This window comes from Chiloscyllium punctatum, chromosome 18 (assembly GCF_047496795.1).
Source record: "Chiloscyllium punctatum isolate Juve2018m chromosome 18, sChiPun1.3, whole genome shotgun sequence".
In the NCBI taxonomy this organism is placed as follows: Eukaryota; Metazoa; Chordata; class Chondrichthyes; order Orectolobiformes; family Hemiscylliidae; genus Chiloscyllium; species Chiloscyllium punctatum.
The window spans coordinates 41,210,141-41,227,073 of record NC_092756.1 but is presented as its reverse complement, the minus strand read 5'-3'; positions in this window follow the sequence as shown (position 1 = coordinate 41,227,073).

The window sequence follows — 16,933 nt, the reverse complement described above, 5'->3', positions numbered from 1 at the left end:
ATGACTTGTCCTGACTTGTTCTACCTGCTTATCTTCTATTCCACCTATCCATTCCACCCTCCCTCCCGACCTATCACCTTCATCCCCTCCCCCACTTAACTATTGTACTCTATGCTACTTTTTCCCCACCCCCACCCTCCTCTCACTTATCTATCCACTCTTCAGGCTCTCTGCCTGTATTCTTGTGGAAGAGCTTTTGCCCGAAACGGTGATTTTACTGCTCCTCGGATGCTGCCTGAACTGCTGTGCTCTTCCAGCACCACTAATCCAGAATCTGGTTTCCAGCATCTGCAGTCATTGTTTTGACCAAGCTTTTGTTGAAATGTATACTTCAATAACAATGCAGTTTAACATCGGCTACTTCTCGAGTTTCCCGACACAAGGCAGTAACCAGTGCTGCCACATAGTCCCAGTTCCTAGCCCCAGAATCAGAGGGACTGAGTGGCGCAGTCGCGAATAACCAACTTGAAATCGAGATGGGAATGAGGTCGCAGAGATACTCGATGGCTCAAGTGACGCAACCGGAGAATGTCCGGTATTTCTATGATGGTTTAGAGGTGCAAGCAATTCCGAGGTTGGGAGTCCTTCTGGTCAAAGGCGGGGTAGAAGGGAACATTTGTTCCCGTTTATAATAACAGCAATCTGCAGTGCATCTTGCTGAGACAGCTGAGTGCCACAGCTGAAGCGTGGGCAGCTGGTTTGAAGTTTAATTTTGCCTCATTATCACCCAATTCCCTTGAATGAATTGCTTTCACCAGTTTTATTTCAAATTGTTTGATATCTCCCTGCAGTCTGCGGCTTTCTTCCTCATGGTTAATGGTATGGCTCACTGTTGTATGATTTGCACACTGCAAAATCACGGCCACTCCAAGTAAATATGAATCATTGATCTATATGAGAAAACAGTGGAACTCAGAGCAGGCATGCAGCGTAGGTTTGCAGGCGACGCCAGAATTGTAGACAGTGAGGAAGATTATCTAAGTTTCAAAAGGATCTTAATCCAATGAGTCGTTGGACTGAAAAATGTAACATTGAGTTCAATCTGGATAAATGGAAGGTATTGCATTTTGGTACAACAAAAAGAGTATGGCTTTGCCTATGTTGGAGAACAGGAAAGCTCGGTGTGCAGGTACATAATTCCTTGTAATTTGCATTACCAACAGACAAGATGGCTCAAAGGCATTTAACATACTTCCCTTCATTGCTCAGTCCTTTGGGTATAGGAGTTGGGACGTTATGTTGAAGTTTTGCAGGACATTGATGAGGCCCTTTCTGGAATATTATGTCCAGTTCTGGTCGCCCAGTTGTAGGAATGATATTATTCAGCTGGAGTAGGTTCACAAAAGGTATACATGCTTGTTGCCTGTGGAAGGTTTGAGTTCTAATGAAAGGCTGGATAGGCTGAGACTATTTTCAGATTCGAGATCGGGGTGCTGGAAAACCACATCAGGTAAGGCAGTATCCCAGGAGCAGGAGAATCAATTTTCTTTCGCGCAAGTGTCCTTCACCAGGCTCTTCCCCGAAACGTCGATTCTCCTGCTCCTCAAATGCTGCCTGATCTGCTATGCTTTCTCAGCACAACACTCTTGACTCTGATCTCTCATCTGCAGTTCTCACTTTCTCCTCGTTGAGAGTGTTTTCACTCTAGGTTAGGGTTTTGAGCGGCGACCTGACAGAAGTTTATGAATTATTGAGAGGGAAGTTTAGAGTTAACGATAGCTGCCTTTTCCCAGGAGGGGGATTTCAAGACGAGAGGGCATATGTTTCAATTGAAAAGAGAGATTTTTTTAAAAAAAAAGACATAAGGCATTTTTTTAGGAACGGTGTTTTACGTGTGTAATTAACTTGCTGACGAAGTGATGGATGAGGGTATGTTTGCAACATTTAATGGACAATTAATTCCAAATATGAATGGGAAAGTGGGATTTTTAAAATAAATTTATTCATGCCTAGTGCATCAGTTATTTCCCAGAGGGCATTTAAGAGTCAACCACGGTACTATCCATCTGGAGTCTCCTGTGGGACAGAGCAGATGAATATGGCAGGATGCTTCCCAAACTGGCATGAGTGAATCAGATGGGATTTTCCACACAACTGATTCAGGTCACCACGAGACTCTTCATCTCCAGGTGCTTATTGAATTCAAACTCCATTATCTGTCATGCCAGGACCTGAACCCCTTGTCCCCAAAATATTGCCTGGGTTTTGGATTAACAACACAGTCATAAAACTACAAGGGCATTATCACCACTCAGCGGGTACAGGAGGAGGCAGACGGGAATGGGTTCGTTTGGCAATATGCTCAGCATGGATCGGTTAGACTGACAGGCCTGTTTTTCTGCTGTATGACTCTGACTGACACTATGGAGCAGGCAGCTGGTTGGGATTAACAGCAGCATTGACAGCATAACCGAACACCTGATGGGATACGTAATCCTGCTGGAATCTCCGGAGGTTGTTTTGCTCAGTCATCCCTTCCCACACGCGGGACTGGTGAACGGTCTCACCCCAGTGTTCCTGATTTAATGAGTTTCCATTTCTGCCTTTAATTGATTCCCTTCCAACAGATCCCAAATTGCCCTGCTTTCTCTGTGGTATCAGTGTCCTTTGTTCCACACAGGGTGAATGATCGTTTCAAATTGTGTCCACACAGATACAAACATTTCATGTTGTGAATGTCTTTTCATTCTTCCTCATTCACCTACCGGGTGTGAGTATGACTGGCCTGAACAATATTTATTCTTCGCCCCTCGTTCGTTGCTGTCTGGCTTCAACACAAACCCGGGTTGTGATCCCAGCCTCGGGTGTCTGTCTGTGGGCACTCTACACATTCTCTGTATGTTTGAGCTTTTATTTCTCCCTCAGACCAAAGATGTACCAGTTACAGGGATCAACAATGGGAAATGCAGGCTTATGGGACAGAGAATACCCTGGGGTCTGGTGGGATGCGCTTCTGATGTACCGTGTGGACTGGAAGGGCCGATTAGAATGCTTCCCCACACTGTGGAGATTCTTGAATTAAGGGTCAGCTCATATTTTTCTGGTCCTGGAGTCTCTCGTGGGCATGACTGGGTGAAGATGGTTGAATCCCCTGCATAAGGGTCATGAATGAATGGGATTGCAGTAAATTAAAGTCATGATCTCTGATCCTGAGGTCAGGCTTGTATTTCATGATTTATTCGTCGAAAGTAAACATCACCGTTTCCATGTCCCAACCCCCAAGGATGACGAGTTTAAAATATCACCCCAACACCACCTTCTCCAGGTTGAAGTCTTGACTGTGTGCAAGAAGCTGATACTGAGCTGATGCGAGCAAATGTAGCTGCCACCGCCAGTGTCGGAAACACAGATCCAAGCAGCAAAATCATCTTTTAAACCCACCACTGCAAAGTTCAGGGCTCAACACTCTCCACTTGTGCCATTCAGCTGTCTTAGAAAGATGAACCGGAAATCGCTATGATAGTATAAACGGGGACAACCATTCCCTTGAGCAGGAGCACAGTCAACCGAGGAATTTCTTGCGCCCCTATACCATCACAGAAGGACAGGACGCTCACCTGTTTCATCACAGGAGTCAGAGAATAACTCCGTGCATACATTCCCATCCCCATTTCTGGTTCGGTCTGGGCAGCTGTGCCGATGTTAAGCTAAAATGCTATTGAAGCATACATTTCAACAATATCCTGTACTGTCCCCCGAGTCTTTGATGTTTTGTCGAAATCGATCAATCTCATCTTTCAACATTCTCATTCAAGGGATCTCCACAGCCTCTGAGGACATCAAACTGAAAGATTCAGCTCATTCCCATTTCCCTCATGTCTGTCACTGTTCCCTGGGTACTGATATTGAACATGTGCTGTTCTTCCGAACATTTCCTCTGCTAGTATACTTATTGCTGCTTGCAAGCATCCTGTTCTGTGGTTACTGTGATCGTGGTTGACGGTATTTTGAAATGTGACCACAGCAACCTCGATTTGAAACCAAATCACGGCACTTAGTATTCTCTCTGTTGTCCTTTTTTTGACAAATGCTAAGAAATTAATCGTTTTACCTTCAAATTCCGCTCTCTTACATCTCTGCGTTTCATTTATCAGGATTCAAACACACCCGTTGTCGGAGACTACTCTCCTTCCCACGATCATTAAACCGCATTTCCGTCCCTCCCCCCATTTCTCTGAGGCAATGCACAATCTATCACTCTCTTTCACATTCATACTGTTCTGTCTGTGCTGCTTCTGCGGTCACTGTTGTTGGGTGAACGTGCCCCAGTCCCACCATCGGGACCTTCAAACAAGCCGATCCATTTGGATACCGCGGTTGTGAAATCAATCCCCATGTAGCAACATTTACTGACATAGGCCAGAGACAATTGGAGCGTCAGGCTCATGGAAAATACGCAGGGCAGTTTGGGTGCAAAGACATTTTATTGGAAAAGATCAGCTTTTGTGGCTTTCTGCGTTGGTCTTGTGGTAATTTCATAGGACTGATAATCCAGAGACCGAGGTAATAGTCTGGGTACTCGGGCTTGAATCCCACCACGCCATGATTGTCAAATTTGGATTCAAAAAATATCTGCAAGTAAGAATCTCATGATACTATAGATCCATTGACAATTGTTGAAAAAAAAATCTGTTCCACTGATGTCATTTCGGGATGGAATTTGCTATCCTTACTTGGTTTGGGCTGCATGTGACTTCAGACACATAGCAATATGGTTGAGTCTCAACTGCCCTCTGGGCAATTCGGAATGGCTAATAAATTCTGCTTCGCCAGAATCGGCATCATTCGAATCCAGAAATTTTAAAACAAATGCTCATTAGACTCTAGCAAGAGTGTTGTGTGCAGTTTTGCAAGTCACATTACAGCAGGGATGTGATCACACTGAGAAAATTGCAGGAGATATTTCCCGGGATACTGTTTGGGCTGAAGAGTTTCAGTTGTGAAGAAAGACAGGACAGAGTGGAGTGTTTGTCGCAGCGTAAAGGAGATGTAGAGGAGACATAATTGAGTTAGGGTATGGACAGGGTTGACTGAACGAGTTTCCCATTGATGGAGGGATCGATTAGCAGGGGCCAGAGACTTAAGGAGAAAGGCAGAATTGTTTGAGAAGATGTGCGAAAAAGCTTTATTAGCCAGTGGGTGGTTGGAATTTGGAATACACTGTCTGCATTTTTCAGAGCGGCAGAAACCCTTAGAACCTGAATAAATATTCAGATTTGAACTTGTGATACCAAGACATATAAGGCTGTGGGATAAACATTGTGAAATGGGATTCAGTTCGTTAGGCAGTTGTTTTTGACAAGTGTCACCACACTTGGTTGAAGGCCCTCCTTTGACACTCTTGTTCTCGGTGGTATGGTTAGTGTCCACGCCTCTCACAGGGCTCAATTCTCCACTGGGGACAGTGTAAATGTTTAAAAACTGTCACTCCATTCACAAGTGCGGGTATTGATATTTGTCCTTCCATTCTCGATGGGACATGTCACAGGAAGGACAGTGCTGCCTGAATCAAGTGAGGAATAACAGCAGCTCTCAGGGAGGCAGATTGTCAGTGAAAGTGCAAACACGTGACTTCTGAAAACTGCACCTTGTTACGGTCTTGGAATGAAAAACATTCGGCAGACTTGTTCCGAATTGAAGTGCTTATTGAAAGCAGGAAAATGAGGAAGAAATAGCATTCAAATATGACTGCATAAACATTTCGCGTAGCACAAATCAGATTGTAAAGCACAGAGTAGCGTTTCGATACATTGAATTTGGGTTGATTTGCTTTGATGAGGCTGAGTTACCAGGGTATAAAGCGATTAAAAATGATTCAGGTTTTGCTCACTATGATGGAACATTGGCTCAGTAATTCGCATTGCTGTTCGTTCTGAGGGTTATGTTGATTGGCCAAGTTAAATTGCCCTCTCGTGTGCAGGGATGGAATTAAGTAAATTAAGTGAATTAGCTTGGGTAATGCGGCGACAATGTCAGAAGTCACAGGACGCCAGGTTATAGCCCAACAGCTTTATTTGACATCATAATGGGGAGAGTTGCCCCTCTTCTGGTGAATTATAAGGGAATGGGGAGGAGAGATAGGTCTTGCAGAGATGCTCTTCAGAGAGTCAACACCGGCTCGATTGACTGAAATGCTCTTTCTGAGGTGGAGGATTCTGTGATTCTCTCGGAGAGGGTAATGACGGTATTTACTGGGATGTAAATCCATTAGAAACGATGCTGACGGGGTGGACTGAGGATGAGATTTTATTCACGTGTTGTCTTCGAAAATTTAGAACAGTTCTCCCTGAACCATGAAAGACTTAGTTGGGTTTTTTTCAGGTTATGAAATGTTTATACAGAGTCAGTCGGTGAAAAATTCCCTCTTTCAAGTAAGTAAACATCGAGACGCTAGACATTCAAAACCTTTGATAAAACCTTTGAAGGACAAAGAAATGAGGAGAACAGAATCGCTGTCGCTCCGAGAATCTGTTTTTCAAAATATTTGGAAAGGCACATTTGGTGACATACAAGGAATAAATTTCACAAGGAGGGAGACAGCGTGTGGCTTGGTAAAGGTGTAGGGGTGCGATGTTGTAGGTCGGAAGTTTTGGGGGAACAATGTCTAAGTGGGTTGACTTTAAATGTAAAGAAATTTCGTGAACGTGTGCAGCTGAATAAAATTCGGTTTCAAAAACTCTGGATGTTTAATGATTTGGCATAATATTCTACCTGAAGCATTGTAAATGGATCTGAGTGGATTTTTCTCGTTGTGAAGGAATGATATTAATAATAAGAAGAAGTGACCAGTTGCTTGGAGATCGAATTCCAGCTTTAATCATATGCATTAAAGATGTGAGGAGAAGCACCATAATGTTTGGTCCATTTTATACTCGGTGAAATCTTCCAAAGCAACGAGCAACAAAACTGGTGGGTTTTCTTTTGCATTTTAACACTCTGATTTTCTAAGCAATATTTTCCTTAAGCTGAAATAAAGTCGGAGCAAATTTGAATACAATATTAATCGTTACAATGAGATTTATCTAATTCACTTCTGATTATTACAATGAACATTGTGAGGTTCCAGCAAAATTAAAATGAAACGAACAAAACAGCGTTTCTTGCAATTTAATCCAATTCAGGTTCAGCCATGTCTGAAAGGCCATTGAGCAACAACATCGCCTTTATTTCCCTCTCCATGGCTCCTTCTTCACGTGAGGGAGAAAGTGACTGAAGAAATTATGAGTCAAATATAGGTATGAATATGACGGAAAATTCTTGTTCTCTGGTTCATTCTGACACAGTTCTGATTCAGAATGTATCAATGACAGCTATTCATTCTGTCGTGCATGGCTATTTATTGGAATTTGCTATTATTATAATTCTGGTGCATACAGAAACACAATGGCGTGGATACGATTCCGCTCAGCAAATTTCTCATCTCTTACTTTCACCACATGTATCCTGATGAGGTGACATGTCACCGCTCTACGAAATGTGTTGCGAATACTGAACGATTATGGTGGTGGGTTGTTACACCGCTGTGCTCCACATTCACGAGTTCGAGTTACACTCTGGTCGCTAACATCACAAACCACGCCCGCAGTTTTTATTCGCACCTCACACGTCTGGTATACACTGGATAGAGAATCTTGTTCTTGCCCCTCACTGCACGGGAGATTCACAATAATCGACACCACATTAAAGTCGAAATGCAGAGTGAGAGAAGTCATTCTATTAAATTGTAGATTAACTTGGTGTAATGAGAAAGAACGCATTTTTCTTTCCGCCCATATTCCATCTTGTCTTTCTATGAATTTGCATCGAAAGAATGAGGAGCACAAGTTTATCCAGTGGGGTTGCACATGAGTATCTTAACCTAACACTTCACACAATGATCTGATCAGTAAGTCAAACAGTGACTCGGAATTGGAACCGCAGAAAACTTCTCCAATTGAACGAACCTTTCATTCTTTCACAAATTTCTGCTGTGTGTGAATCATACAACGAACCATCATCCAGCGTGATCACTGACTTGCCAATTGTATAAGGTCAATCAACGTTCTTCAGCATTCACTGCTTCTGTACACAGCCACCTGTGCGGTGCCCAGTGTCATTTGTTATCCCCAGGTCACAGTACATTTCGCCTTCCTGAGTTTATGAACTTTTTCTGATCTGTCTGATCTCTTTAATAAACCTTTTCTATCACTTCATCCCATCCCCCCACAATTCTGAACTTATGAATAAAATAATGAGTTAGACAAAATGTTAAATAAGTGGGAGTTTGCCACTCAGCCCATGGAGTCTGCCCCACCATTCAACGAACTGATGGTTGATCTGATAATCTTAAACTCCTTTCTGCTCACTTTCCTCGACAAATTTTCATCATATTTCTGATTAACTATCGGGCACAGTTTAAAAGCACCCAACAACACTGATGGCACAGATTGTTTGGCCCCTGAGCAAAGAGATGACTCCTCATTTCTGAATTAGATGGGCACTCTCTAATTCTGAGATTATGTCCTCTGGTGCTCTCCTCACAGCATGGGGCAAACCACCTGCCTGTATCTACGCTGTCAAGATTCCACGAATATTGAACGTTTATGATTGGTGTTACATGATGAGAGAGTACCCCTCCACCTCCATTGTGTCGAGGAGAATAGTCCCAGCCTAACCAATCATTCCACGAAGGTCCATTTTATACAGAGTTGGCAACATCCTCGTAAATCACTGCTGTCCCCTGCAGCGTCCTTACTTATTATAAAGACAGGTGGAGAAATTTCGGTGATGAAATGGGCTGAAATTTCAGGCGCAGACGGGAATTGGAACTCGAAATCAGAAAGTGATTGGAATCGGATTGATCCACAGAAGGAGCAAATACAGCGATGATAACACTGACAAATGAGAATCTAATCATATTCGATTGACATTCAAAGGCTTCATTGGAACTGAAGTCTTCCGTGTAATCCTCCTGGGAGCGAGTATTTAGGAGAAATGGAACCTGATCGCGCATATAAGAAGTTGACGACAAAAACATGTCCGTCGGTCGACTTTGTTTGATTATTAACTCAACTCTTATCTCCGTGAAGCCTACATCGTCCGCAACGCACAAATTAGATGTTGAACAGAACTCTCTCCATTTGCCTAGGTGAGTGCAGCTTCAATATCACTTAAGGAACTGGACTCCCTCCACGACAATGCAGTCACTTAACTGTACATTGTTCAACGCCTGAACATTTATTCCCTTAACTGCTAAGGCACAATTTCAGCAGAGTGCACCACATAGAAGATTCACTGGAGAAAGTCATCCAGGCTTTGTTGACAGAACCTTCAAAGCTCAAAGACTGTACCGACCATAAGGACAAAGTTTAGATGCACTGAAACGTCACCATTTATGAGTTACCCTCCAATGCACATACCAGCATGACTTGGAGAGGAAGCAGTGATAAATTCGTTGAGTGGTGAAGCGGTCTTGATGGGAAAAGAGTTATACTCGAGCCCTTCACATTTTATTTTACAATTTTGAAAAATGTTGATTATCGCATTGACCAGACTTGTGCTCATTCCTTTAGTTGTTTCCGAAACTGGCGTTTGCTAAAGATCGAATATCATTCTCAGACTGAGGTCAACAAAGAGCCTCTCGTACTACTGATCTCCCTGTTCAACAATCTTCAGAGATCTGTGAATATCTACTCCAAAATCTCTTTGTTCCTGTACACCACTCAGAATCCTCACTGTTATTGTTTCAATTCTCCAAATTCCTTACCACTTATTGGTCTGGATTCAAATCCATTCGTCGTTTTTCCTTTCCACCTGATTGATACATCACTGCGATCCCTGATATTATTCATCACAGTCACCTACACGACCAATTGTTGCATCGTCTGTAAACATCTAAAAGTGACTCCTACAACTAAGTTTGAATTATTGATCTACACCAGGAAACAGTGGTACTCCACTGGAAACAGGCATCCAAGCATGGTTCATTGCTGGATGGGATGAACACCTGCAATAACAACAGAATCGGACCCTTGCTATCATTCGTAAACCTGAAGGCAACTCTGCAGGATGGTTTCCTGACTGATTCCTTCTCACATTGGGGAGTGGTGAATGACCTGTCCACGTTGTGACTGAGGAAGTGAGTTTACATTTCAGCGGGTAATTGAATCCCTTCCTGCAGACCCAGCCCCCATGGACCTGACTTCATGGAGGCGTCGGTATCCTTGTGTCTATATAGTTTGGATAATCAGCTGAATTTGAGACCACGCTGAGACGATTCCCAATTTTCCCCATCATCCATGCATCTTTTTTATCCTTCCTTATTCTCCCACGGAGTGTGGCCATCATAGTCTGAACAACATTTGTTGTTCATCCTTAAATCTCCTTGAACTGAGTCAGAAGGAATTTATGGGTGAATCGTACTATTGTTGGTCTGAAGTTATATGTTGGCAAGTCTCGTTAAGGACAGCAGATTCCCCTTTTGAAAGGTCATGACTGCATAGGTTTTCAGCAAAGTAAAACTTTTTGTCACTCGTCCTCTGAGCGGGTTTATATTCCACATTTTATTCATCGAATCTAATTACCAGTAGCTGCCATGCTCCAGTCTCCAAGGGTTGCTGGCTCAAATATCGCCATTGCATTTGCAGATGAAACAAAGATTGGTGGAGTAGCAGAAAGCATAGGGGACTGTCAAAGAATGAAGGATAATATAGATAGGGCAGTTGAGCGGAGAAGTGGCTGATGGAGTTGAATCCAGACAAATGTGAGTTGATGCATTTTGGGAAGTCTTATTCTAGAGCCTAGTATACAGTAAACAGAAGAGTCTTGGGTAAAATTGCTGAGCAGCTTGATGTGAGAGTTCAGGTTCTTTGTACCTGTAGGTGGCTGCACAGGTGCATCGAGTAGACAAGAAGGCATATGGCAAGCTTGCTTTCATCGGTCCAGGCGTTGAGTGTTGAGCTGGAAGGTCATGCTAAAATTGTACTAGATTTTGGTTCAACCGCACTTAGAATGCTGTGTACAGTTCTGGTTGCCAAATTACCAAAAACGACGTGGACGTTTAGGAGAGGGTGCAGAGAAGGATAATGAGGATGTTGCCTGGTATGGAAGATGCTAGCTCTGAAGAAAGGTTGAGTAGGTTACGTTTGTATTCATTAGAAAAAACGAGATTGAGGGGGACCTGATTGACGTCTACAAGATCATGAAGGGTATAGACAGTGTGGATAGAGAAAAGCTTTTTCCCAAGGTGAGGGATTCAATAATGAGAGGTCACACGTTCAAGGTGAAAGTTGAAAAGTTTAAGACAGATAGTCATTGGAAGTATTTTACACCGAGGGTGATATGTGCCTGGAACGTGTTGCCAGCAGATGTAGTAGAGGCAAGCACTGTAGAATACATTTCAGGTGCGCCTGGACAGATGCATATGTAGGAAATTTGCAGAGGTATTCAGATGCTTTGGAATTGGGTGATAGGTTTAGACAATGGATTTGGATCAGCTCAGGCTTCGACATCCAAAGGGCGTGTTCCTGGGCTGTAAATTTTCTCAGTTCTTTGTTCTTCTTTGTTCACTACTCTGTCAACTTCATGCTACATTACTGCATCTCAGAGAATGATATTGTCAATTCTAATTATCACAGAGGGAATGAGAATATGACATGTAGCTGTGTCGGAATGAAAGTGATGTACGCTGGTCTGGAGTTTTTAATGGGAGCAAGAGGCTGATGTGGAGACGATGTGATCAAAAACAGCTTACTGTCAACGTAACAAAACAGCGCATTGTTCAGGAAAATTTCAGAGAATGCTTTCAATTAACCGACCTCTCGCTGAAGGCTCCAGCACACTTCAGCTGAGCCAATCTGTCGTGCGGGTTAATGCTGGTGTTGAATCCTAACACAACAATTATGCTCTTCGTCCCCGCCTTTGACCAGGAGCACTCCCAGCTTTGGCATTTCTTGCGCCTCTGTGCCGTCATAGAAGAACCATGTGCTCACCTTCAAGCCAATCAATCCATTTCGATACTATGGTTGTGAGATCAATTCTCATGTAACAGCTTTTACCACATGGACCAGAGATTATTAGAAAACCAGGCTCTGGAAAAGGACACAGGGCAGCACTGAGGAGAAGAAAATGTATTCGAAAATACTTCTGTCTGTGGACTTCTACATCATTTATTTCACTTGCTCATTTAGCTCTGTCTTGTCTATTGTGTGCAGTTCTGCAATTCGCATTATTAAACGGATATGATAGCACTGGAAATGATGCAGGAGAGATTTACCAGGATATTGTCTGGGTAGAAGAGTTTCAGTTGTGAAGAGAAATTGGACAGACTGGCGGTGTTTTTCTTAGAGTCGAAGAGATTGAGAGGAAACATGATTGAAATGCATAAAATAATCAGTAATATGGATGGCATAGACTGAAATCAATGTTTCTCGTTGATGGTGAGATCGATCACGGGAGGTGGGGCAAGGTGGCATAGATTTAAGGATAGAAGAGGAAAGATTTGAGTGAATGTGCAGACAAATGTCTTGAAACAGCCGTGGGTTGAAATCTGGAACTCAGTGCATGCAAAGGTTGCAGAGGCAGAAATCCGCATAACTTTCAGAAGTTTTCAGATGTGAATTTGTGATGCCAAGACATACAAGGCTATAGGCCAAGTAATTTTAAAAAGTGTTCCGATATTTAAACGAATGTTAATTTCCAGTATAAACAAATAGGCTTATTTTTGCATACAATTCCTGGGCAGTACCACCGCCTGTCACTGCATGAGGTCGGGTTCAATTTGCTTCCAGGACAGGCGCTTGCATATTGGGAGGGCTCAGTGGGTAGAACTGCGCCATTCAGCGTCAGAAACCCGCCTTCGATTCAAGTCTTGTGTGACTGACTGTGTGGAATTTGCACACTCCTGCTCTCTCTCTCTCTCCCGTGTGAGATTCCTCTGGCTGCTCCGATTGCTTCCCACAATGCAAATGTGTGCAATTCAGGTAAATGGCAAACAAAGTCTGAATGGACTGTAAGTGCTGTAAATAAGAGACAAAATTCAGAATTGCAGCTCGGGGAAAACAGAATGACCATTTCGTGTCAACAGACCCTTCGATGGAACTGATTTTAATTCTCAATGTTAACTCTGATTTCTCTCCACTGATGCTGCCTGACTCGCCGAACTTTTGGAGTAATTTCTATTTTTGTAGGTGCACCATAAATGCTGGTTTAGAAAGATAGAGTGGGGAGTGTGAATCTCTTCCACGGCACAGTGCAGACTCAACTGGCCACATGGTATCTGTATGCACTGTATCTAATTCCATTAACTCTGAATCTATAAGTTTTTGTGCTTCTTTTAGTCTTTGGTTTTCACATCTCTCCTGTCATGTGAATTGCAGAGCAGGACAATCGACGGTTTGGGCATAAGCCACCACCAAAACTTTCCCAAATGACGCCTGGAAGATGACCGCCTCATATTCTGCCTTGGGACCCTGCAACCACACGGGATAAATGTGAATTTCAGCGGCTTCCTCATTTGCCCTCCCCCCACAGTATCACAGTCTGAAACATCCATCTCAGCACCACCCTCCGGACCTATTCATCTGTACCCCTCTGACTTATCACCTTCTCCCCGCCTCCATCCACCATTTGCTTTCCCAGCTACCTTGCACCCAACACCAACCCCCTCCCAATTATCTCTCAGTCCCCACCCTCAAGCCTCATTCCTGATGAAAGATTTATGCCAGAAACGTTGATTCTCCCGCTCCGTGGATGCTGCCTGACCTGCGGTACTTTTCCAGCACGACATTATTGCCATGGCGAAGATAGACAAGCTATGTTCAGGCTCTTTATCTGGGAGCAGAGAAGGCTAAGTGAGGATGTGACTAAGGTGCACATTAAGGGGATCGGTATGTGTGATAGGAATGAACTTCTTATGGAAAGAGTTAACATCCAGGGTTTTCTGTTAAACGCAAGGGAGAGGATGTTCAGAGGAGATATAGGAAAACGTTTTCACTCTGAGAGTATTGTATAATTGGAACTCACTGTTTGAACGTGAGGTAAAGCTATGAGTCATCAAAACATTCCAGGAGTATTTAGTCGAATACTTGAGAAGCGAGAGCACACTTGGATAAGGACCAGTTACTGGAAAGTGGGGTGAAGATGTCTGATGAAAGATCGCAACACTGCACAGAAAATACAGAGCATGAAAGCATGGGAAGGTTAAAGGCATAGAAACTACTGGCAATCTGTTACAAGGGGTCCATGGAATGCTACATTCGTCAAAAGATCACTGGGGCAGGATGGGGCCACTGTGGCAGGATGGGATAAGAACAGTGGAATGATCCTACACCAGTTAGCAGAGTCAGACTGAGGCTGAAAGGTTACAATGGCAGGCTGAGATAATAACAATTAGTAAAGTCAGCCTCGCCTACTAAATATTTTCATGGCAGTTTGGGAAACGTCGTGACAGTACATACTTAGGACATGGCTTTCAATAATTAATTGATAATAGAGTCAGCCTGCTTGAGACACTTGTAGCAGGATCTGGCATTAAATACCTAATTAGTAGTTAGTAGAGTCTGCTTGGGACAGGAAAACATTGTGATAGATGGGGGAGCTAAATATCTAATCATGACAGGTTAGTCTGGGATGGAGGTTCATTGTAGCACAGGTGGCAGTAGAATACTTAATAGTTACAGTAGAATAAATTAGGAAAAACAATAGTGGCAGAAGTAGAACGATAATGGGAATTATCACCATTGGTTTATTGTATAGCTGGAGTGAGGTAATTCTGTACTAACACAGTTGGCATTCTGATAAGCTAACAAGACATGATTAAAGAAAAAGGTATAAAGTGATGGAGTTTAATTCAGATACATGTGAGGTGCTGAATTTTGGGAAAGCAAATCTTAGCAGGACTTATACACTTATTGGAAAGTCCCTAGGGAGTGTTGCTGAACAAAGAGACCTTGGAGTGGAGGTTCATAACTCCTTGAAAGTGGAGTCGCAGGTAGATAAGATAGTGAAGAAGGCATTTGGTATGCTTTCCTTTTTTGGTCGGAGTGTTGAGTACAGGACTTGGAACGGCATGTTGCGGCTGTACAGGACATTGGTTAGGCCACTGTTGCAATATTGCGTGCAATTCTGGTGTCCTTCCGATCGGAAAGATGCTGTGAAACTTGTAAGGGTTCCGAAAAGATTCACAAGGATGTTGTCGTGGGTTGGAGGATTTGAGTTATAGGGAGAGGCTGAACAGGCTGGGGCTGTTTTCCCTGGAGCTTTGGAAGCTGAGGGGTGACATCATAGAGATTTACAAAATTATGAGGTGCATGGAAAGGATAAATAGACAAAATATTTTCCCTGGGGTTCGGGCAGTCCAGAACTAGAGGGCATAGGTTTAGTGTGAGAGGGTTAAGATATGAAAGACACCTAAAGGGCAAACTTTTCACACAGAGTGTGGTACGTGAATGGAATGAGCTGCCAGAGGATGTGGTGGAGGCTTGTACAATTGCAACATTTGAGAGGCATGTGTCTATGAAGGGTTTGGAGGGATATGGTCCAGGTGATTGCAGGTGGGACGAGACTGGGTTGGGATATCTGGTCGGCATGGACAAGTTGGACAGCAGTGTCTGTTTTGATGCTGCACATCTCAATGACTCTATGCCATGGACCCTGAGGTTCGTGCGAGTCAAAAATTTGTTTTCTGAATGTCACTGTTTTAGTTTGCAAATAAAAGATCTACTCCTTGAAAAACTCCGCATCTCCTGGTGATTGTCGACATTTTATCTACGACAACCGCAACTTTGGGTGCAGTAAAATTGTGGCGAGTGCAACTCTGTGTCGCACTGAAAAGCGTGTTAGATTTCTACAAATTTGGTAACTTTGCAATTCAATGTTTGTTGTTTTGAACCGCATTAGAATTGGAGTTTAGTTCAGTTTTCCGCTGAATCATTGAGTGTTGTGCTGATTCATCGCCAATTCCTGTTGTCTGGAGTTCTCATCCCTGCTACTGACCAGAGGAAATTCATTACCTTCTTGGTTGTGAGTTTTTACAGAATCATATCGTTTGAAACATGATCAGACCAGAATCAGATGCTCATCCGCAAAACCTGCAAATTTCGTGCAGAAGCCCACTGTGCAACGTGTTCTTGGATGTCGGAATGGTGAAGAATATTGACGATTGCAATATGTTTCATGTTACCTGTATGAACAGAAATTTTCGATTGCTTAAATGTTTTTATCCCATTGTACGACAGGTTGTTGTGGATGAGCTGGGCAAAGACATTGACGTGTTTGGTCAGCCATGATTATATCAAACGGCGGGTAGACAGTGAGAGAATTAATCCCACGCTGTTGGTCTCACTTTTCTCACAAACCAGTTAGTCAGCGAACTGAGCTAACCGACTTCCATTCAATGCAGAGCTAAACCAAACAGATCAGTGCATTTGAATTCTATAATATTTCATGTAGAATGAGCTGCTGCACCTTCCAACCCCATTAGCTCTTCTTACATTTAACATTTTCAATTGCAGGTGTTATGCAATTTCTTTCCTATGAATGTTAATGACTTCCAGAGTGTTTCCCTTTTGCACCCCCATCCAGGCAGCCCAGAATCACTGTCGCTGTTTAATTCACTCCTTGTGTGCCTGCACGCGCTTTTCGAATATTCTGGAATCAGCTCCTAAAATGTTTTTATTTCTGAAAATTCATCTCTGAATGCAATAACTCTCAGAATATAAAATGCCTGACCAAAATTATTTATCGTGCCCTACTGGGTTTGAAGTTCTAACGTCTAGTTTCCACTCACTGAAATGAGGAAATGTCCCTCATATTTACTCTTAAGATCTTCACATCAGCTGTATAACCTTCATTCGAACACAACTAAGTCTTTCTTGATTTCTCCCACATTATTCTTTATCTATGCCATCATCCCATGAAACCGCCTCTTTTCTTTTCTGGTAGCTTTGTCTCCCAG